General features: G+C 41.7%; 1 long non-coding RNA gene across 1 annotated transcript in view; it reads left to right on the forward strand.

Moving 5' to 3' along the window:
• The first annotated feature begins 7,196 nt into the window (after nt 1–7,196).
• LOC120399955 overlaps nt 7,197–22,667 on the forward strand; it is a 31,637-nt gene continuing 16,166 nt past the window's right edge. The window contains exons 1-2 of the long non-coding RNA XR_005595421.1: nt 7,197–7,299; nt 21,416–21,511. This is a non-coding gene — a long non-coding RNA (uncharacterized LOC120399955). The remainder of the gene's footprint in view (nt 7,300–21,415; nt 21,512–22,667) is intronic.

Genomic DNA, 22,667 nt, shown 5'->3' on the forward strand with positions numbered 1-22,667 from the left:
CTTGTTCAGCCAATCGCTCAGACAAACAAGTTTGGTTACAATTTTCAGGCGATAATGCTGCCCGCTTCTTGTTTATTATGTCACCTGAAAGTGAGAACAGGCATTCACCTGGCATTGTTGTAGCCAGCCTTGCAAGATATTTATGTGCCAGATGCGCTAAAGATTCACACGTCCCTTCATGTTTCAACCACCATTCCAGAGTACATGCGTCTATGCTGAGTTCTATTTAATAATGATCCAAAGCAGTGTGGACCAACCGTTACCAGATTTGCCTGTTACTTTGGGGTACGCTCCTTTATTAGGGTTACTCTTCTGGTGGTGGTGGGGTGTGTGTCTGTAATTCTATTAATGTACTGCTTGCGTCACTTGTGTTTTCATATGGAGCTCTATTTCTCCCTTCTGCAAGTCCCCTCCCAATGGAACTATCCTGTAGGGCTGGCGGTGGTGGCACTCGGCACGCCAGCTTTTTTTTTTTTCCTGCTTGGGGCGGTAAAAACCTGGAGCTGGCCCTGATAACAGTTACATTATTAAAGGTTAATACCTGACATACAAAAGAAAACAGAGAGAGAGAAAGGGGAGGATCTCACAGCTCCCTGAAGCTTGAACTGGTCGGGGTTCCCAGGTGATGGTGGTAGCTCTGGGTCCTGAGTGCTGGAGACAGGCAGCGCCCCCAGCATGATCAATCAGGAGAAGATGAAATCCTAGTGGAACTGATGCAGAGTTTGGATCTATGCATCAGACCACTTACTTGAACATAGGTAGATGTTCCTTCCAGGGAGCTCACAATGCAGTTAGGCTGCTTCAGTATTTTGGATATCAATCAAGGATTTATTACTAGAATTGGTCTGATAACTGCTAGCTGGGTGTGGGCAGGTGTGGGTTCATTAGCATCTGGAGCAGAGATCCCCCAGGATGCAGTGCTTCCCTGTTTTTCTGGTCCCAGAGTTCATGCGGTTCTTGCCTTGGAATCTCTGTTCTCCATTCGGTATGCTAACGGAGATGCCTCCCTGTCCCATCTTTGATGCAGATGAGGCCTTAATCTTGTCACCCTTGTCAGGAGGGGTCTAGGTGTATCTCCCACAGCCCTTTACTGCTCTCTGCAAGTCTTTTCTTTGATCAGTTTTGGTTCAAACAGAGGCTGGGGTGTGTGTGTGTGTCTTTCATGAGTCAGGCTGGATACTGCGCCCTGGTTCTCCAAGAACACAGAGCTGACTGGTATCACAATGCATGTTCATTTTCATCATCTGAGTCAGATGCCACCAGCAGAAGGTTGATTTTCTTTTTTGGTGGTTCAGGTTCTGTAGTTTCCGCATCTTAATGTTGCTCTTTTAAGACTTCTGAAAGCATGCTCTACACCCCATCCCTCTCAGGTTTTGGAAAGCACTTCAGATTCTTAAACCTTAGGTCGAGTGCTATAGCTATCTTTAGAAATCTCACATTGGTATCTTCTTTGTGTTTTGTCAAATCTGCTATGAAAGTGTTCTGAAAACGAACAACACGTGCTGGGTCATCATCTGAGACTATTATAACAGCATGGAGGCATGTCCTCTGGAATGATGGCTGAAGCATAAGAGCCAAAAGCGGACTTGTAGACTCTAAAGTTTTACATTGTTTTGTTTTTGAGTGCAGTTGTGTTACAAAAAAAAAAATCTACATTTGTAAGTAGCAATTTCACAATAAAGAGATTGCACTACAGTACTTATCATTTTTATAGTGCAAATATTTGTACTAAAAATAAAGTGAGCACTGTACACTTTGTATTCTGTATGGTAATTGAAATTAATATTTGAAAATGTAGAAACACATCCAAAAATATATAATAAATTTCAATTGGTATTCAGTTGTTTGACTGTATGATTAAATCTGCGATTAATCACAATTTTTTTAATTACAATTGATTTTTGTGTGTTAATTGTGTGATTTATTTGAGCACATTAAACTAAGTTTTTCTCTCATCCCAGATGTGAGAACTTTCATTTCTATGTACATTTCCATCAGCCATCCTGCCTTCATGCTCATGTTCTATATTATCATCCGTATTGCAAACTGAGTCAAAGCAGTCATTTAGTTTTTGGACAATGCCTAGATTATCTCTTTCCCATCCACATGGGCAGCCCAACCTCATCCTTCCTTATTGAAACCGCGGCCAATGGGAGCTGCGGGGATGGTGCTTGCAGGCAGGAGCAGCACATGGAGGCATGTGCCCGCCCCCAGAGGCCACAGGAGTATGCTGGCCGCTTCTGGGAGTGGCACGGTGACGGAGCAGGCAGGGAGCCTGGCTTAGCCCCCCTGCACTGCTGCCTGGGAGCCATCTGAGGTAAGTGCCACCTGGCAGCCCAATCCCCATCACTGAGCCCCCTCCTGGAGCCAGCACTCTGTACCCCCTTCTGCACTCAAATTCCTTCCCAGAACTTGCACCCCATACCTCCTCCTGCACCCCAACCCCCTGCCCCAGGCTCAGCCTGGAGCACTTCCCACACTCTGAACCCCTTGGCCCCAGCCCAGAGCCCGTATCCCCTCCTGAACCTCAACCCCCTGCCCTAGCCCAGTGAAAGTGAGTGGGGGGGGGGAACAAAGAGGGGTAAGGAGTGAGTGAGACAGGGCTTCAGGGAAGGGGCGAGGCCTCAGGGAAGGGGGATGGGGTAGATCCTGGGTTGCACTTAAATTAAAAAAGTGATCTTGTGAGTAAAAAGGTTGGAGACCACTGATTTATATAATTAGAAATCCTCTTACTAAGTGTTTTGCCTTCTGTGGGAGTTACAGGTATTCAATACCTCTTAGATAGCCACATCATGCCATTGAATGTTACACAGAATTTCCCATTGATTTTACTGAGGTCTTCTACTTAAAATATTCATGGCATATTATGGTCCAGGATCAGGTTCCAAGTTTGGAAATGGCATATTGAGCATATGGCATAAATCATTTTGATTACTTTTAAAATATTAATTATGCATTTAATTGTTGTTAGATTAATGCCAACAGAAGAAACAGGAAATACACCCTAAATATCGATCATGTGAATGAGAAAAAACAAAAAGGGAAGCAGAGAATACACCTGGGATCATTCTGCCAATAGGAGTCCATAGCTGGTAATTAAAGCAAGCCACAGAAATTGTGATTAAAGAGTTCCTTGCTATATTGGTAGAGGCGATCATAATTGGTAAAGAGAAAAAGGTCAGAAAAATATCATTTTTGAGGTAAATAACAAGTCTTTTTAATTTAAAGGCCCATGGGAAATGCATCCATTTGCTATATGAAATTCCAACAACAAAATCCAGTATCTTTACATAAACAGGGTCTGAATGAGCTCTCCCCTGACATCTAGTGATGAATTGGGGAAAAAAGACCTCAGGAGAAGACTGTATTTGCATAGACACGCCTACTCTGCCTAGGTGATCACCAGGCAACAGACCTGCTTTGTCAAAGTGATGAGTTTTGGCTGTTTTGGATTAAAATTCACTTCAGTATTGAATGCAGGGGTAATGAAATTGTGATGCTTTGAGGTTTCACCCAGACCAGAAAGTCTGTGTCACCACCTGTCCAGTAGCCCTGGCTGTTGTGCTGTGCAGTGTTGGCTCAGCACCCAAGTAGCCTGCTCACAGCAACCAGTGACACACTGACTGCTCCTCCAGTCCCAAGTCACCCCCAAACCATCTCCCGGGTAGTGTCTAGTCCCTCTCACTGGACCCTCACAGACGTTATCCAGTTTGCTGTGTCCAAAGGGAAAGAATACACACCAGCCTGCTATATTAGCGGAGGATTTTACCCTTTAGTTTAACATACAACACCAAGATAAACTTGTTTTTCTTTTACAAAACTATTATCAATAGAACCTGAATTTAAGAGATACCAAGTAGAAAGAATAGGGATAGAAATGGTTACAAACAAGTAAAAATAAGTTTCTAAGACTAAAATCTAACTTACATTAGAGATTTTTATTCAAAGTAGTTTGCTCACCACAGTCATTCTTCCATCATGACTGGCCAGTCCTTAGCCAGGATCCAACACTTCATTTCTTTGTCTTCTCAGGGGAAGGATGCCACATTGCTTTCCCCCTTTACTTATATTTTCCAAAGTTCATTGACTCTGTTTCAAGAAGCAGGAAAGCTTCTTGAGGGTGGGGGAGTGCAGTCTCCATCCCCCACCAACATTGTTAAGTGGTCATCTTCCCCCACTTACTTGCCTGATGGCTTTGTTTAACCTTGCACGTAAATGTGCTTTTCATTGCCTTTGGTCGCACCTTACGTAATTTACATTGGAGACACAGTCAAGCCTGTAAAGCATTCCTGTGAAGCAGGCTGTGCTTACGTACTGTGTGCAAAACACATTTGAGGAACATATTTCCAGCATACATCTATAATTCTTTATACACTTCCGGTACATACATCATGCACGAATATTAATGGCCAGTATATTACCAGTTTGCATGTTACACCTTCCATGGCACTTTATAGATAAAGATTATGACAGAGAGTTGGGACAACAAATGTGCCTGTCCTGATGAGCATTGTAGGTGCCCTCTGCCAGTGGGCACTGAGGGGCTCCCTGGGCCACAGAAATGTTATCCTTATTGTATGAGTAATGGACAGCAGAATTGTACTTAACATGCCCTGATTGAACCTACATTTAACCTCACTCACGAAGCAGGGGGTAAGGGTGCTGTGTTCTGAGGTTCCACTATTTAGACCAGTTCTTAGTGATTGGAGCTCTTAATGATTGCACCATGTAGCAAGACAGTGGGGTTGAGGGCAGGTGTTCCTACCTCGGTGTGTAGACTCTATAAACAGAGTCATAGACACCATTTGAACCTCCCCCTCTATGTTTAAAGACGAAGCTGATCATACTCATTTAAGAGTCTTTGTTTCTGCTCAGTGATGACTAGAGCTGAAGTCACTGGTGACCAGGTCCAGGGGCTAAGTCTTTGACTTGATATGAGGACAGTGTTGGAGTGAAAGACAATGCAGAGGTTTCAGTTGCAGAGAGGTTTCCCCCCTACGTGGTGAAGTCACTAAGAACGGGGCTAGGTGATGGAACCCCAGAACATGGTATTACAGAGGCAGCAGGCAGTGTCAGCAGTGAGCAATGGCAACGGTGGTAATCGGTGGCAGCAGGGCCAGTGGTAATTGCTGAGGGATTGCTAGACCTTCCCTTTCAGATGTGGGAGGTGAACCCACATGAACACACCCCTGAATGCTGGAACTTCACTGACTTTGGATAACCAACTGTGAGCAGAGTGCAGTGGAGGGGAAGGGAATAGTATGATAAAGGGTCATTTGTCCCTCAGATTTTTGCCCTACAAAGAGGGAAACTGAGGCAAAGGAGACTAACACACTTTGGGGTGTTGACTTGTGGTTTGCATACTTTTGCATCATTGTTGTGGTGTTTTCCCAAATTAATGCTGAGTTCCCCCTCCCTTTTAATACAAGTTTTCTTGTGTTAGACACAGATTCAGTGCTTACAAGTGGGGAACTATCACTTCTTAGAGGTGCCTAGGGTGGTGGTTAGTTTTCCCAGATTGAGTGGGGGCTCGAGCCAGTTCTATTTTGTAATGTTAAGAGAAACTTCTGAATATTGAACCTGGCCTTTGTTGTTGCTGATACAACCTGGCAGAAGAGTTGCATCTAGAAGGAGTTACCCCCTCATAAGACCCAATTTTATAAGTGTGCAGAATACAGCTAGCTAAATTCTAACCTGAGCCAAGGTCCCAATCTCCACCTAGACTGATTTTCTAGAGGCTGGAGACTAGCTGTATAGTTACTTGACTCCTTCATTTTGCTTCAGTCAGCAAGCCCCCTTCACATTTTCATACTGCATTCCTAGCATTAGATGGTGCTATATTAGGATATAAATAGAAGCAATCAGAGGCACCATCACATGACCTAAAATGGAGTGCCACTTAGTTTTGAAACAAAAACAAGCCTCTCCCCTACCTTATAAGTTCCCAGGTCTCTGCTGTTGGAAAGGAAAACATAGTGCTGTATCCTGTATGCTGCAGTTGGCTTCTCTATCTTTGCTCTTGAGGCTTTATATACAGTTGCAGCAATTTTTTAAAAATATAGTCAGAATACCTCTTGATGTTAACCCATTAATAGATCTCCCCCTTGCACTCTCATTCTCCACTGACGGCTTGGCCAGATACAGAAAGACCAGTGGGAAATATGGAATTTATTCATAGACCTGTGAATAGCATTTATCACTATAATGTCAGCTCACCTGGAATTTGCTTTTATCTTCACTAAAAAGGAGAAGCCTAACAGATGTATTTATGGAGCAGTGGTTAATGAAGAAAGGGAGAAAAGACAATCATCATATATGGCTCCATGGAGAGCTATGAGTAGAGGGAACAGTCTTTTTTTTTTCAAACAAAAAAAAAAAAAAAGTGGCAAATTAGGTTAAATAATAAATTAAAAAAAAAAAAAAGAAAAATATGCATAAATATTTGCAGGCAGGGATATTGCAGAATCAACATCACTGTGAGTTTAGTCATTAAGGATTAATTAAATTACTGCTATCACAGTGCAGGCAGATGGACTGGAGAACTCCTGAGGGGCTCAGAACTTCTCACAATCAGGTGACAGAAGACCCACCCAGCCCAAATCATCTTCTTATTCTGCCTAGTCTCTGAGTCAAATGAATGTAAGCCAATTGCAAAGTGAGAGTCCAGTGGTGAAGGCAAGAAAAACAAAACAAAAAAACCCAGCCCCAGCAACATGCTTTAGCCCAGGGGTTCTCAAGCCTGTTTTTGTTTTTTTTTTGGAAAAAAAAAAAATAAATCAGGCTGTGATGACATCCCATCCCACCCACCATGCCTGCGCTGCTGGCTGCTGGCTGTGCTTCAGAGCTGGGTGCCCAGCCAGCAGCAGCTGCTGCAGCTCTGCAGCTCAGCAGGGCACACAGAAGAACAACATTGAAACCCTTTGTGACCCCTTTGGACCCCAGACCCCAAAAAAAAAAACATTATTACTTTATTTTTTTTTAAATTTTTTTTTCTAATTTTATATAATCAAAAGTGTAAAAACCTGTAAAAATGAGAGAATCTCTGGCCCCTCTGTCTTCTGAAATTCCACTCGACTTGCAGCAAGAGAGTTTTTTTTTTATTCAATTCATTCATGAAAAAAAACAAAAAAAAGATGAAGTGTCAGAGACAGTGGAAATGTATGGTAGGTCAAGAATCTGCCCAAGAAAGTCATACCCCTGTTGGAATGCAGCAATCTTCTACTTCCAAAACCTCCAAACACTACTACAACGACTGCTTTATTTGGGATGAGCTGCAGAACTCACTCACAACTTCACCATGTATGTAAGCTGGCCATCTAGAAAAGCCTTTATGCCATCGATATTTTTGTTAAAGTGAATATATAAAGAGTGGTACTTTCACTCAAGAAAAAAAAAATTGGTTTGAATTCTTACACTGCTCTTCATTGGTAGAGATAGAACAATAAGAAGCATAAAGCAATGTTATGTTAGTGCAAGGGTGTCCTCCAGTGGTGACAGTGTTATGTAACTCAAAGGATGCATACTATGGAAGGATCCAACATGGCTGCCTCCTGAATGTAACATGGGTCATGCCTGTCACAATGGAGAGGCTGAATGAATATAAAATACAGGGTCTGATTCTTCATTGCATTTTGTGTAGTCATTTTCTCCTATGCAAAGTGAGCTCAAATTGGGTATAAACCACCACCATTTTCATTTTGTGGTATTGTATATCTATTTTACATTAACTTTTCACAGGGGTAATTTCCTACACAAAGAACAAAGCAATAGAGAATAAGATCTATATTTTTACTAATTGACTTAAAAAAATCTCTTATCTGTGCTTCACTTCTGAGGGGGATGCAAATAGAATTTTGCAAAAAAACCACTGCAGTCTGTAGAACACAATATCCAAATCTCTACAGGCGTGCTGGTCCTTTCTGGAGCTCTCTCAGCTGTGCACCGATGGGACACCCACAAAGCCAAGAATCTCTCTACCTGTAATGTTGAATGGGGTACAAAGAATAAACTATGGGGAAAGATTTTTCTCTCTTTTCTCCTCACCCTCCATTTCCCTTCCACTATCATTTAACTTTGTGGATGATGGGAGTTTCCCTTTTAAAATGTTACAAAGGCTGCCAAAACTTACAATTCTCTTCATCGCCAGCTGGCTTCTTGTGCCAAACCACAGCTTTCCACCTCTTTCCCCACTCTCCTCTTTCCTAAATTCACAAGAGTGAAACCAGATCCCTAAATCAGCTCCTTAATTCAGGTCCAGTTTAGATTTATTGTTCCCAATTGTGAAAAAACCCACCAACAGCAGCCAAGGTAAAGGAAAACTATGAGGTTCTCTTCTGTCAGGGGGAAGTTCAGGGTTTGGCCTGCCCTTCACTTGTGTTTAAGGTGTCCTCATCTGCTTTCAGGCAACTGTTTGCTTTTAGGAGCTCAAGTAAAAGGGGAGTCTTTTATATACTGGGGGTCTGACTTCAGGGAGGCTATGTTAGCCACCAACAGCTATATTGAAGTAGCTTCTGGGTCCTGCTTTAAGTGTTAGGGTTTCACACAGGGAATGTGGGATATGGACATGTAAAGTAAACTCAAATTAGACAAGAAAATTGATGGTTTTGGTCTGTTTGCCCACTGACAGTCAGCTGAGGGTTGTGAGTCTGTGCAATTACCTCATTCAAGTTTAAGGGTATTTGCCTGTATTAAAAGCAATGTTATCCAGATGACTGAAGGAGATATTGATAAAATTGCATTAAGCTCTGCTCTCGTTTTGCCCAGTTATCTTGAATTTGACAATCTAGGTCATTCTGGTTATCTCATAAATGTCTCAATTTTGTGACTGAAGACTTACTTGCAGGAGCCACCATCTATCAAGGGAAAAAGATGCTTTTACTGTGATATGCAGGTCCTCAGCTGGTGTAAATTGTCTTGAAGTCAATGGAACTATGACAGTTGACACTAGCTGTTTAATTTATACTGAAATATACCTATGATGTTCATGTGAGCTTATTAGGAGGCATTTTCTGGCTTTCAAACTAGGTTTAGATAAATTCCAAGGTTTATTTTGATAAAGTAAATACCTTTTAAATGTGTCATAGAACCATAGAATATCAGGGTTGGAAGGGACCTCAGGAGGTCATCTAGTCCAACCCCCTGCTCAAAGCAGGACCAATCCCCAACTAAATCATCCCAGCCTGGGCTTTGTCAAGCCTGACCTTAAAAATCTCTAAGGAAGGAGATTCCACCATCTCCCTAGGTAACCCATTCCAGTGCTTCACCACTCTCTGAGTGAAATAGTGTTTCCTAATATCCAACCTAGACCTCCCCCACTGCACCTTGAGACCATTACTCCTTGTTCTGTCATCAGGTATCACTGAGGACAGTCTAGATCCATCCTCTTTGGAACCCCCTTTCAGGTAGTTGAAAGCAGCTATCAAATCCTCCCCTCATTCTTCTCTTCTGCAGACTAAACAATCCCAGTTCCCTCAGCCTCTCCTCATAAATCATGTGCTTCAGCCCCCTAATCATTTTTGTTGCCCTCTGCTGGACTCTTTCCAGTTTTTCCACATCCTCCTTGTAGTGTGGGGCCCAAAACTAGACACAGTACTCCAGATGAGGCCTCACCAATGTCGAATAGAGGGGAATGATCATGTCCCTTGATCTGCTGGCAACGCCCCTACTTATACAGGCCAAAATACCGTTAGCCTTCCCGGCAACAATGGCACACTGTTGACTCATATCCAGCTTATCGTCCACTGTAACTCCTAGGTCCTTTTCTGCAGAACTGCTGCCTAGCCATTCAGTCCCTAGCATGTAGCAATGCATGGGATTCCTCCGTCCTAAGTGCAGGACTCTGCACTTGTCTTTGTTGAACCTCATCAGATTTCTTTTGGCCCAATCCTCTATTTGTTTAGGTCCCTCTGTATTCTATCCCTACCCACCAGCATATCTACCACTTCTCCCAGTTTAGTGTCATCTGCAAACTTGATGAGGGTGCAGTCCACATCATCCTCCAGATCAATCTGGAGGGTCATTTCCGCTTTCATTACATATTTTAGATGCATCAGAACCAATCTAATAAAATGGGCTAGATTCCTTGAAGGCTGCAAGAACAAGGGGGGTCAGCAAAAATGGAATATATTAATAATGATTATTAATGTGTAACATCACATTTTAGCATTGAGTTAAAGTGCATAATCTTTCATCCAGTTTTGGGAACACCTAAAATGCACATTAGAGTAACAAGTTATTATTTAAAATAGGGAAGTGAAACTGTTCCATTGACTTTGATACAGAACCATGCTAGACACTGTCTGTTGAACCAAGACATAGGCCCCAACATTAACCAAACAATTTACTGGAATAATAGACATTAACCAAATGATTTACTGGAATACATAATTGGGAATATTAGGATGGGCTTCTGAAGATGTTTATCATGTCTAGCCTCAGAAATGTTACAAATGCTCATCAGGGCTGGCCTTACCATGAGGCAAACTGAGGCAGTCACCTCAGGTGCCAGATTGTGGGGAGGGGGGTGCCACTAGGACCCAGAGTATAGAAAATTGTGTCTGCTGCTGGTGCATATGTATTCTCTCAGCTCTAGATGCACAGAGATGGTGGAGTGCTGTGCTGGAGGAAGGAGGGCACAAGAGACATAACAGGCAGGCAGGAGAAAAGGTGAGAGGGAATAACAGAAAACAGCAGGAGCTGCAGGGAGAGAGAGGAGGAGGATCCTCTTATGTACCTCTCTAGCACCCCCAGGAGCCTGGACTGATTAACACCAGCTTCTCAGGGAGCTTCTTGTTTCCTGCTGCTTCCCTGAACATACATGAGGAGAACAGGCAGTCAACTGAAGTAGTAGGAGCCAGCTAGGCCCTTAAGATGCTGATATCTTCCCTCACTCAGACCCTGCTACCAGCCTGCTTATTTGACACTGAGCCACTATAGCTGGCACAGAACAGCAGTCATGAGTGAAAGAAGAAAATGCCCCTCTGGGGCAGCATTCAGAAAAAGAAAGAAAGCAAAGAAAGCTTTTCTATCTAAGCAGGAAGGAGCTCTTCTGAGATACATAGACACAAATGTTCACAGTGAGCCTTCCAGCTCCAGTGAGGATGTGAGTGGTGAGGAGATGCCTGATCTTCCAGTTAGTCAGAGTGCAGGTGACCTGGCAGCTACTGCAGCATCCATATCTCCATCTCAAATGGATGTAAACATGCACATTCCTGAAGAAAAGTGTAGACCAGAGAAGAGTGTAGTGGAGGCACAAGAATTTACTGCTGCTGTTGAATTTAGTTCCTTAAATCTAGATGATTCAGGACTGTGGACCCACTTCAGCAGTAGCCTGAGGGACTTCCTTGTACTTCATGGGCCACAACAAGTGAAAAACTTCATGTTCCCCAAAGACAATGAAAATAGAAGTTTCCATCCAACACATTACTGGTGTGAAATCCCCAATGGTGACAAAGCGGAGAGGCCATGGCTTATGTACTCAAAAACCCAGAATGCTGCATACGGTTTTTGTTGCAAACTCTTCCAGTCTAATGTTCCAGCCACATTGGGTTCTACAGGAACAAAGGACTGGAAAAATCTGGCTAGAAATCTGGCATGCCATGAGAAGGCAGCAAATCACCAGAGAGCATTCCATAGGTGGAAAGAGCTTGAGACAAGACTAAGGTTAAAGGCCACCATAGATGATCAGCATCAAAAGAAGATTGCATCAGAGTCTCTTTACTGGCAAAATGTTCTGAAAAGGCTCATTGCCATTGTGAGAATGCTTGCTACCCAAAACCTAGCACTGTGTGGCACTTCAGATCAGCTCTATGTGCCAAACAATGGAAACTTCCTTAAAATTGTGGCACTGATGGCTGAGTTTGATGCTGTACTCCACGAGCATCGAAGAAGAGTTACCACCCCCAAGAAATGTACACACACCACTACCTTGGAAAAACAATTCAAAATGAGATCATACAGTTACTGGCAACAAAAGTCAAACAGAAGCTTGTGTCAGATCTGAAGTCAGCAAGATATTACTCTGTTATTCTGGACTGCACACCTGGACATCAGCCATATGGAACAAATGACTTCAATAGTGCGTTTTGTAACAACAGAAGCTAGTGAAAATGTCCCTGCAATAGTGACTGTCAGAGAGCGTTTTCTAGAATTTATTGACATTGATGATACTACAGGAGCTGGTATGACAAATTTGCATCTTAAAAAGCTGGAAGATACGGGAATTGTGATAGCTGACATGAGAGGTCAGGGCTACGATAACGGTGCCAACATGAGAGGAAAGAACAGAGGAGTGTAGACATGTATCTGAGAGTTAAACCCTCGAGCTTTTTTTGTCCCATGCAGTTCTCATTCATTGAACTTGGTGGTCAGTGATGCAGTATCAGCTTCTAGTGAGGCTGCTGAATTTTTTAATATAATTTAAAGCACCTATGTATTTTTCTCTTCATCAACTCATTGATGGCAAAATTTGAAGCAACATCTGGGAACATCCTCTCTGACACTGAAACCACTGAGTGCCACACGATTGGAAAGTTGAGTGGAGGCGATAAAGCCTATCAAACACCAAATTGGGAAGATAGATGATGCCACAGTTGCCATTATGGAGGATAATACTATGACAGGAACTGTTCATGGGAGAACAGTGGCAGAGGGAAATGGAATCACCAGAAACATATATAACTTCAAATTTCTGTGTGGCTTAGTGTTGTGACATGACATACTGTTTGAAAGAAATGTTGTAAGCAAGAGACTTCAAGGTGTTGACCTTGATCTATCTGGATCAATAGAACAACTGGACAAAGCAAAGTCATACCTACAGTCTTACCAGTCAGATGAGGGATTTCAAAAGGTTCTGAAGAGTGCACAGAAGTTGGCAGAGGAACTTCACACTGAAGCTATTTCCCCATCCATTCAAGAATACAAGAGTAATGGAAGAAGAAGACATTTTGATTACAAGGCATGGGATAATCCCATAAGAGACCCCAAACAACAGTTCAAAGTTGAATTCTTTAACCAGGTGCTAGATTGTGCAATACAGTCAGTTGAAGAACATTTCATGCAGCGCAAGGAACACAGCAGTATATTTGGGATGTAGTATGCTATTCCAAAATTTCTCACTATACCTGAAGAAGACCTACAGCAGCAATGCAGGGCACTAGAGAGAGTGTTGACACATGATGACATGCGCGATATTGATGCGAGTGATTTAGGTGATGAACAGAAAGCACTTTCAAGATCCATTTCAGCAGGATCAACTCCAAAGGCTGCTCTGGAATATATGTGCGCAAATAAGATGACCACCCTCTTTTCAAATGCTTTTGTTGCTCTGTGCATACTTCTAACACTTCCTGTAACAGTTGCCAGTGGAGAATGCAGCTTCTCCAAGCTGAAGTTAATAAAAACACATCTACACTCCACAATGACACAGGAGAGGCTGGTCGGCCTTGCAAATATCTCAATAGAGCATGAGCTGGCCCAGACTGTGGACCTTCAGGAAGCAGTTCAAATCTTTGCAACCAAGAAGGCACGGAAAGCACCACTTTGATTATTCAAACAGATAAAAATGCCAGTGTTTACTATGCAGACAAGAAAAGTTACATTTGCTGGTCAGGCGTTTGAAAGTTAAGTGTTACTTAAAATTTTTGAACAAGGCATTTTAAGTTGTTAGTTCTCCTTTATTGGGGTAGGTACCAGAGCAGTACCATGAGAGGAGTAGAACAGGAAGAAGGCAGAATTGAGACCTTTCAAAGTTTTGGCCCAAGCAAGGGGATATGGGGGCATCATTTGAGCTCCACGCCTCAGGTGCCAAAAATGTTGTGGGCCGGCCCTGATGCTCATGACTGGTGAAATATTGAGATGTACTCTCTGGGCCTGCCAATCAGGGAGACCCATAACTGTTAGGAAAATGGGCTGAGTTTGATGGTGTCAAATGGCTTGAAGTTGAGCTCAATGTTTATTCATCGAGGGACCCTGTAGGAGGTGCAAGTGGGAGAAGCAACAGATCTTCACTGAGAATGACTGACTGCTTCCATCCCCCAAAACATTGCATCTGAAACCAGAATTCTAGGATCTGGTGGACAGCCACACTAGTACTTATGAGCCAAATAACACTTGAGTTTGAGAGAAAGAAATTGGAGATAAGATATAAAAGTCTGGCCAACTTGTAAGGACAAAACAATCTATGAAGCGTTTAACATTCCATCTCTCAGAGGTCTGTTTCAAGAGAACCCCCCTGCCAAGATCCAGGAACAACAAAACAGCACCACAGAGTTATACATATCATTGTGGAAGAAACCTGAACTGTCCTTCCCTATCTGAAAACCTAGTACCTGCCAGCTGTGAAACTGAGCTGGGGAATCCAGCTCCGTGAGACATCTACCTACTAAGTACCAGAGACTTTAATTCATTTTCTTTTGAGTAATGGCTCAATTAATTGAAGTTAATTGAAGTTTTCGAGATGTATTCCTGTGCATATTTATAGGAAAGATTTATTTAGATCACCAATGCCATAATTGGACTTTGGTGTATGATAAGTGTCAGCAATGACTATTGTACTCTGGAAGAGGTAGTTTTGAATTGAATGGGTATCGTCAGTAAATAAGTTATTGGCTGGAGACCTCAGTTCTTCAACTTGTTGCTTGTGGGCAGACTCTGGAGCCCACATGGAGCCCCACTGATGTCAGTGGGGCACAGGTCAGCCCATGTGCACCAAATTGCAGAATTGAGACCTAAGCTTCTTTGGAGTTATTTGGCTGATTTGGCGCAGTAAGGCCCATAGCTTGGAACTGGCATATTAAACTGGAGTGGCAAATCAGAAAAGGACTTGTATTAAGGATCCATGATTTTACACTGATATTGACATTATTTACCTGAATAAGTTAAGTTTTAGCTGGAATAAGTCACTGCTATCTCAAAAGATTTGTGATAAAATGTTTATGGAGTCTACATAAAGACCTAGCACTTCATATTCAATTCATTATTTTGAAACTCTATATACACTCATTTAACTATTTTTATTTTCCATTCTTCAATTTAGCACCATAATATTTTGTATAACAAGATTTACAAATTTAGAAGAATTCTTGCATCTGTACTTTGGATTAACCAAACAGCCATGAAAACTATGATATGGATAATTCATAATTCAGATTACTTAACCAATGTGTGTCTAATCCCATATGTAGTCTATTGTTCTTATCTGGGTAAAATGTAATTTAAAAAATAATTTAAAACAGTTACCGCTAGTCACTTTCAAACTGTAAGAGTGTTTGTGACAGCTATTAAATTTCTGTATTTATAGAAAAAGCTATCACTTGATAAATATCAAACTATACAATTATTTATAAATATGCCTCTTACAGAACAATAGAAATATGGCAAATGCCACTAAAACTATTCATTAAAGTTCAAAAATAAATAATGAATAGGCATATCCTGTCACCAAAATTGAGTGACAGATTAACAAATCCAGCCAAACAGCTCAATATATTTGAAATACTGTATATTTTCACTGAACACCTACTCACGACACATCTGTCTAGGATGCATTTTTGAAGACATGAGTCTAGCAAAGAATAACTTGCAGAGTAATAAACCTATTGGATTGATCACTGATCCATCTAGTCTTGTATCCTGTCTCTAGCAAAGTCTAGAACTTCTGAGTAAGCTGCAAAAAATCCCATAGTGGACATTTATGGGATAAGCTACCTACTGAAATTTCATCATAAGACCCATCAGTTAGAGGTTGTTTTATTCTCGGAGGTAGAGGAGTTTATCTCTTTTAAAAATAACCTTACATAATGCAATTATAGATGCTTTCATTACCAATATATTTTTATTAGTTTCATATAAGCTAATAAAAAGGACATATCTAAGACTCTAGGCACCTTAACACATTAACTACATAATACAGTAATCCCAGCATCATCAAAATAACCATTCCAACAGGAACTCAGCCATCCAGAGCTTACAGGGAGTGGGACTCCTCTCTACCCCTGGAGTATTATGGGATAACATATACCTCTCTGAATGTTATGGAAACTCTTGGTCTCGTGATATCTAGTGGCAATGAATTTTACAGTTTAGTTATGCATGGTGTAAAAAAATATTTCCTTTGATAAAGTAACATTTATCCCCTTACAATTTCATTGAGTACCCTTGTTCTGTTATTGAGATGAGTCAAATAAAAGCACTCAACCTATTTTCTCTGTACATTTAATTATTTTATACCTCTGTCATATCCACTTATTCATGTAAAATAATTTTTAATTTAAATCCAGATTTTCAATCTTTCTTCCTGTGGAAATCTTTCTAAGCTTCTAAGCATTTATGTTGTCCATCTCTGAACCTCCCCACTCTATTTCTGATTATTTTTTTTAAAACATGGTGATCAGAAGTGAACACAATGGGTGAAATCCTGGCAGAGAAGTGGGATGTGATGTACTCGCAGAGGAGGGGGAAGGAGGAGAGGTGCAGGGGAAGGGGGAGGTGCGGGAGGAGAGGGCTGGGGGAGGGCACGAGGGGAGAGATGCGGGTGAAGGGAGAGTACAAGGGGAAGGGGTTTGGCGAAGGAGCGATGGGGGGAGGTACAAGTGAAGAGGCTGTGAGCAGGATGGGGGGTGCAAGGGCTGAGAGGGGCAGGCGCTGACAGCTGCTTCCCCACCCCTGTGCAGGCAGAGCCGAGAGGACGGACACTGACCCCCAGGTGCCTGAGCTGCAGAGGTCCCCCGGTGGGGCAGTATCCCCAGCTGCCCCGCTCGGAGCCGGGCTCTGCCTTTCCCCGCCCCTGGCGCTGTGGGGGCCCGGGGCAAGCAGCGCAGGGCTGAGGCAGGGGAGGTGTGTGGCGAGCGGTGTCCGGGGGGCGGAGGGGGCAGTGGCAGCTCCCTGGCAGCTCGGCAGGGCCAGCTCCAGGGCTTTTGCCACCCCAAGTGAAGGAAAAAAAAAAAGCCGCGATTGGCGTCTGCTCCACCGCGCTGCTTTCTTCTTTGGTGGCAATTCGGCGGCTGGTCCTTCCCTCCGAGAGGGACCAAGGGACCCGCCGCCGAATTGCCGCTGAAGAGCCCGACGTGCTGCCCCTTCTCCTTGGCTGCTCCAAGCACCTGCTTGCTGAGCTGGTGCCTGGAGCCGGCCCTGCTGGTCTTAAATCTATTGATATCTTTTCCTCTCAGAGTCTCTTGTGTCAGAGCCTCCAACTTAGACAGTACCTCATCTTCATTACCTGCTAAGAATAGGTTTGAGGAAGGTATTCCCCACCAACAGCAGCCTCTCTTGTGAAAATGGATACAAATAAATCCTTTATCTTCTTGCAATGCCGTTATTCTCCCTAATTGGTTAACTTGCACACTTGAACCATCCCATACAATATTAGAGATCTGATCAAGGGTCTTGTCTCTCTGATGGGGGAGCCTTCCAGTCAAAGGTCAGAGAAGGAGGTAAGGGCTGCTTTAAAAGTGTATCCCCCACAATCCTTATATGCCAGTAGCAATAGCAACTTGAGCCCAGGAGCTACTGCTCTGCTGCTGTTCTATTTCATTGATAACTGTAGCAGGTTTTTAAATAACTTGCTATTTATCTAACAACCAAAAATAATATAACCACAGTCCTCATACTGATTTTGCTCCACTGTATCCACATCCTGGTTCTAGGACTTTATCATCAGTGCTGATATATAGGACTATTGAATAATAAATAATTTGATGTATATATTTTGCTCCCACAGTAATGGATTATTTATCACAACCTACAATATTCTGAGCAGAATAAAATATTATTGAGTATTTAGAGGTTGTTCTGCTGATCAACTTGATTGAGAACAAAGAAAGTTAATCAGCTAACACTCAGCAGACCACAGCTTAAAATCTTTTAAAAAAAGACTTCACCATATGCCACCTGATCAGCACTGTTGTGACTAAACATATTTAGCTATTTTTATCTAACACCTGGCAGCAACTTGTGCATCACTACTGAAGTCATCAATTGAGCTATTAAGAATGAAGACACATTTAGTAACCACTGCAGTTCTCATAAAAAGCAGGGCAAAGGGTAATGGTGATGTAGTTCTTAGCACCAGCACTGAATTCTGATATAATTTATTATCGTGTCCATTATTTTCCCATAGCTAGAATCTGCATCAGACTTACAAAACATACAGTTACCACTACAAATATGAGAGGTTTCCCAGTTAGCAGGAGTGGTCATAAGTCAGTATAATAATCTTCTCGGGGAGTACAGAAAGAAAAAAAAATCTGAGGTTGTAAAACATGAGGTGGCTACAGGACCTACAAAGAAAATAATGGAGGCAGTCTTTTCCACTGAGCCTGACAATGGAATCTCACAGTGGCATGAGACATCATCTCAGTGGTGTTGGAACAACTTTTAATGTGAACAAAACTAAAACCCCTCTATATGATGGAAGGCACTTAATGCCAAGGGGTGCTGCCATGCCCCCAGTATCCCTAGTTCCAACACCCCTGCAACTTCTTCCCCTGGTGTAAGCAGCTGGAGAGGATTGGCATGTTCAAAACAAAAGTCTTTTGATGAGGGTGTCTTTTATCCAAGGCTTTATTCTGGCTCTGTTATGTATAGAAACAACAAAAGATTCTTACTTAAAAAAATTCAACCCAGGGTTACGCACAACTGCCAGGTTATCAGGAGCACCTGGAATCATTGTTCATAGAGGAAAAGCAAGTGAGCAAGATTTTACAATGAAAAATAACGTGCCTCAAGGGACAAAACCATGAGTTTGGTCCCACCTCTTTCTCCCACTTCCAGATACCCTCACTTACTTGATGATCCCTACCCTTGATGGGACCCAATGTGTTAAGCCAATGTATCTGTCAGCTTTTCCAAAGATGATGGTAAGACAAAGGTTCACACAGTACATTGGCTCTTTACAAGAGCCTGAAGGTCAGGCATGTATTGCTGGTGCAGCTCAGATGCTTGGGCATCTTGGGGGATGCTGTCCGCAGGGACTGATGGAAATTGTTATGCGGGGAGCATGTGACTGAGATCAGGTGGTTGCAGACTATATAATGCAAGCTGTTTGGTCAGTTGGCAGTATTGCCAACCCCAAGCATTTAAAAATCATGACTCAAGCCCTGAAAAAAAACAAAAATCCAACCCTCCCACCCCAACTCCCACAGGATTGGTTTAAAATTGAGCTTTTTTTTTTTTTTTTTTTTTAAAAAAAGGTTTGGGTGGGTTTTATTTTCTATCTGGTTCCTGAGTCTTTGAGTACACTTGATTCACATTAAAACTTCTCTGCCACCATAAGGGCTAGAAACTTATTTTTTAAGAAAGGTTCTCACAGAATCATTTGGCCTTAGGAGCTGAAAAAATAAAGTTGTTGGTGTGGCAACACTGATTTTAGAGATATCAGGGATAAGGCAAGACCAGGAAAAGGGCTCTCCTCCAAAGGAAGGCAGCCTGTGGGGTCAGGCCTTTGGTGAAAAGGCCTATAAAGAAACCCAGGAGGAGGTTTACAGATAATCAGGGGAAGAAAAAGGACCTCCAAGGAAGAGTAAAACACTTGATGGAAAAATCCTGGGGCATCACAATAATGGTGCTCACTTGAAGCCTGGTGTTATGCTCGTTTAAGGCACCAGGCTGGAGTTTCCAGAGTTCTGTTGGCAGCTCAGCTATAGACAAAGATGTGAGGATACTTTTTATCCAGAGAGTTTGGAAGAAGTCCTTTGTCACCCCCCCTGCAACTATTGCAGTAAAAGCTGTAGCCTGGGATGGGACAAGGAAGGTTTAGCAGTGCTTTAATAGGGCAAGAGACTATTTAGCCTGTGAGGGAATTGCTTAGCTTTGTGTCAGTGGTGTAAGAGACTGTTGAGCCTGGAGAGAGCTGAAGGACTATTGAACTGAGGGAAGAGAAAATTTGAAACAGTCTCAAGGTTACGAACATTTACATTTTGCAATTGCCATTCTTTTAAATATCAGCTGAAACCTAGAATGTTGAAGGCTGTGAAATGTCTTAGGTTTGAATGAGTCTTACTTTAGCTGCTGGATGCTTCAGAATTAAGTGCAAAAGAGAAGAAAAGATTGACTTTTGGTGAAGACATGGCACTTAGCTAGGAAATGAGAGTTCCATTGCCAGCTCAGCTATAGACAAGGGGATGAGCATACTTTGCTTGTAAAATTATTGATATAGGGTAGAGAGAAATGTGCACCTTCAATGACTTTTCAAAGTCCATCATGGAGCAAAGAAAGAGCAGTGCCTCCCAGGCCCAATATAAAACTATATTCTCCACTTCAGTAAAAGTAACAAAAATACCATTGTTACTCAAAAAAAATATTCTCTCTCTCCAAACACAAATGTTCTAATTAAAAATTTAATCAAACTCAGGAAGAAGCTTCTGCTTAGTCTCAGAGAATGTCAGCGGAACAGTGTTCCTCTTGCAAAGAAAAGAATAAATTTTAAAAAATATCTTTCACACATGTTATCTTTAACTTTCACTATTCTTACTTCTATAGTTATCAAATTCCTTGTTCCACATCAAACACGGTGTGAGAACCAAGTCTAATTAGGGGAAGTTGATCAAGCTTTTACATTGATTGGCTGTTATGCATCCAACTCTTCCAAGGTTGTGACCCTACATTGATTATTGAAAGAAATGAGATTCATAGTGGGATTTTCAAGAGCACCTACATACCTATCTCATAGAACTGGAAGGGACCCTAAAAGGTCATCAAGTCCAGCCCCCTGCCTTCACTAGCAGGACCAACTACTGATTTTTGCCCCAGATCCCTAAGTGGCCCCCTCAAAGATTGAACTCACAACCCTGGGTTTATTGGGCATGAGGTGCCCAGGCACTTTTGAAAACCCCACTAACAGTATCAGTTTTATAAAAAAACACTTGATATGTTTTTTTCTTGATTTTTATATTTGTTCACCAAAACCAAGCTATTATTAATGTTAAACTAAAGTAAAAATGGAACAATACGAAAACTGAATTAAAATCAAATTGGCAAGTTAGTCTCAAGATTTGATTGAAATGAAATAATCAAATAAGTAAAAATCATAAAATGAATCAAATTAATACTAAACATAATCAAATCTAAAGAGGATTTTAAGTAGGTAGCGGTTTAATTATAAAACCCAACTAAAGAATTTTACCAAGGTTAATCAAATCTATGATTTACAGCTGGTCACAGGCTTAATACTGAAACCAAGTTATCTAATGTCTGAGGCCTAGTCTATACTACATGGTTAGGTCAACATCAGCTGCCTTCATGGACCTAGCTGTGGAAGTGTCTTCACTTAAATTTGGCTCCTATTGATGTAAGTGCCTCTCTACACTGCTTTAGTATCACCACCTCCCCGAGTGGGGTAGAGTTCCGGTTGATGTAACTAGGTTGACACAGTGACAGCATAGACACTGTGTTGCTTACATTGACTATTATTTGCTTTCAGGAGTTGTCCCACAATGCCCCACTGGCAATACAATCAATACCAGGACTCCTAGTGAGGACACACCACTGACACAAGGAGCCAAGTGTGCACACACAGGTGATGTAATAACCGCAGTGGGTGTATGCTGGTGTAAATTAGGTTGGCATAATTTTGTAGTGTAGACATGGCCTAAGCCACATCCTCAGAGACAATTATAAAACTTCCTTAGAATTCTATTCTTGTGTGGTGGGTAACCCTTTCCTCCCTTTTCTCAACAGAGATATTATGGTCTAGACTTTAGCAGACTACTTAAGCAGAAGTTAGACAACTCTTATTACCAGAAATTACAGATGACAATCTCAAGTCTCTCAGGACAAATAACCACAGAACACACTTTAATGAATAATTTTATGAGCCAATATTTTAAGCTACTAAATCTAGAGAACTTTCTGTCACCTTTCCGAGGTAGACTTTATGGGTATTCATACATACCCGTACACAGCCACACTTTCACATCCTAAGGTTAAAAGAATACAAAAAGGCTGCGATGTCTCCCAGCTACAAAAATATTCAGACAAGAAAAACAAAATACTTAAGATAACAGAAGCTTTGCAAATTCTTCAACTGATGTCTGTGACACACATCCCCTCAAAATATAATAAATTCAGTTACATGAGACCACTTTTGAATAAGCTGGCACAGTCTTATCTCTGTGAAAGTTCTTAAGAGGACATTGTGTCATCAGTTTATGGAAAGTTCAACATCAAAATTCTTTAAAAATACTTGACTGAAAAAAACAAACAAAAACAAAACACCCTAACAACAGTCACTCAACATTCATCCATTAGTAAAATTAAAAATAAGTTCAAACAAATAATCAATTTCATCCCTTCAGTTTCTCAGACAAAACAGAGTAAATGCCTCGTTTCTATTTTAGAAGTGGGCTATAAGTCAAACAGCTTGTCTTCTGCAATCTTCATCTTGAAGGATAAAAGTTATTGTAAAGCCTCTGAAGATGAAACCCATCTAAAACATAAATACCGTAAATTTCATATAAAGGTAACTATACCCACGAAGCTATTCTTCTCACAACGGTATTCCAGTCCTGTGATTTTTCCATTTTGTAGTTTCAGTAACTCTATTTTTTATGCCCTTGATCAGAAAGTTTGTGTGTGTCAGAGTCATCGTCAGACCTACTATATGGAGAAGACAGGAACAAACAAAAGTAATCCTGATTCTTGTTTGCAGAATAATAATTCTACACACCACTTCA

This window comes from Mauremys reevesii, linkage group 3 (assembly GCF_016161935.1).
Source record: "Mauremys reevesii isolate NIE-2019 linkage group 3, ASM1616193v1, whole genome shotgun sequence".
Classification (NCBI taxonomy): Eukaryota; Metazoa; Chordata; order Testudines; family Geoemydidae; genus Mauremys; species Mauremys reevesii.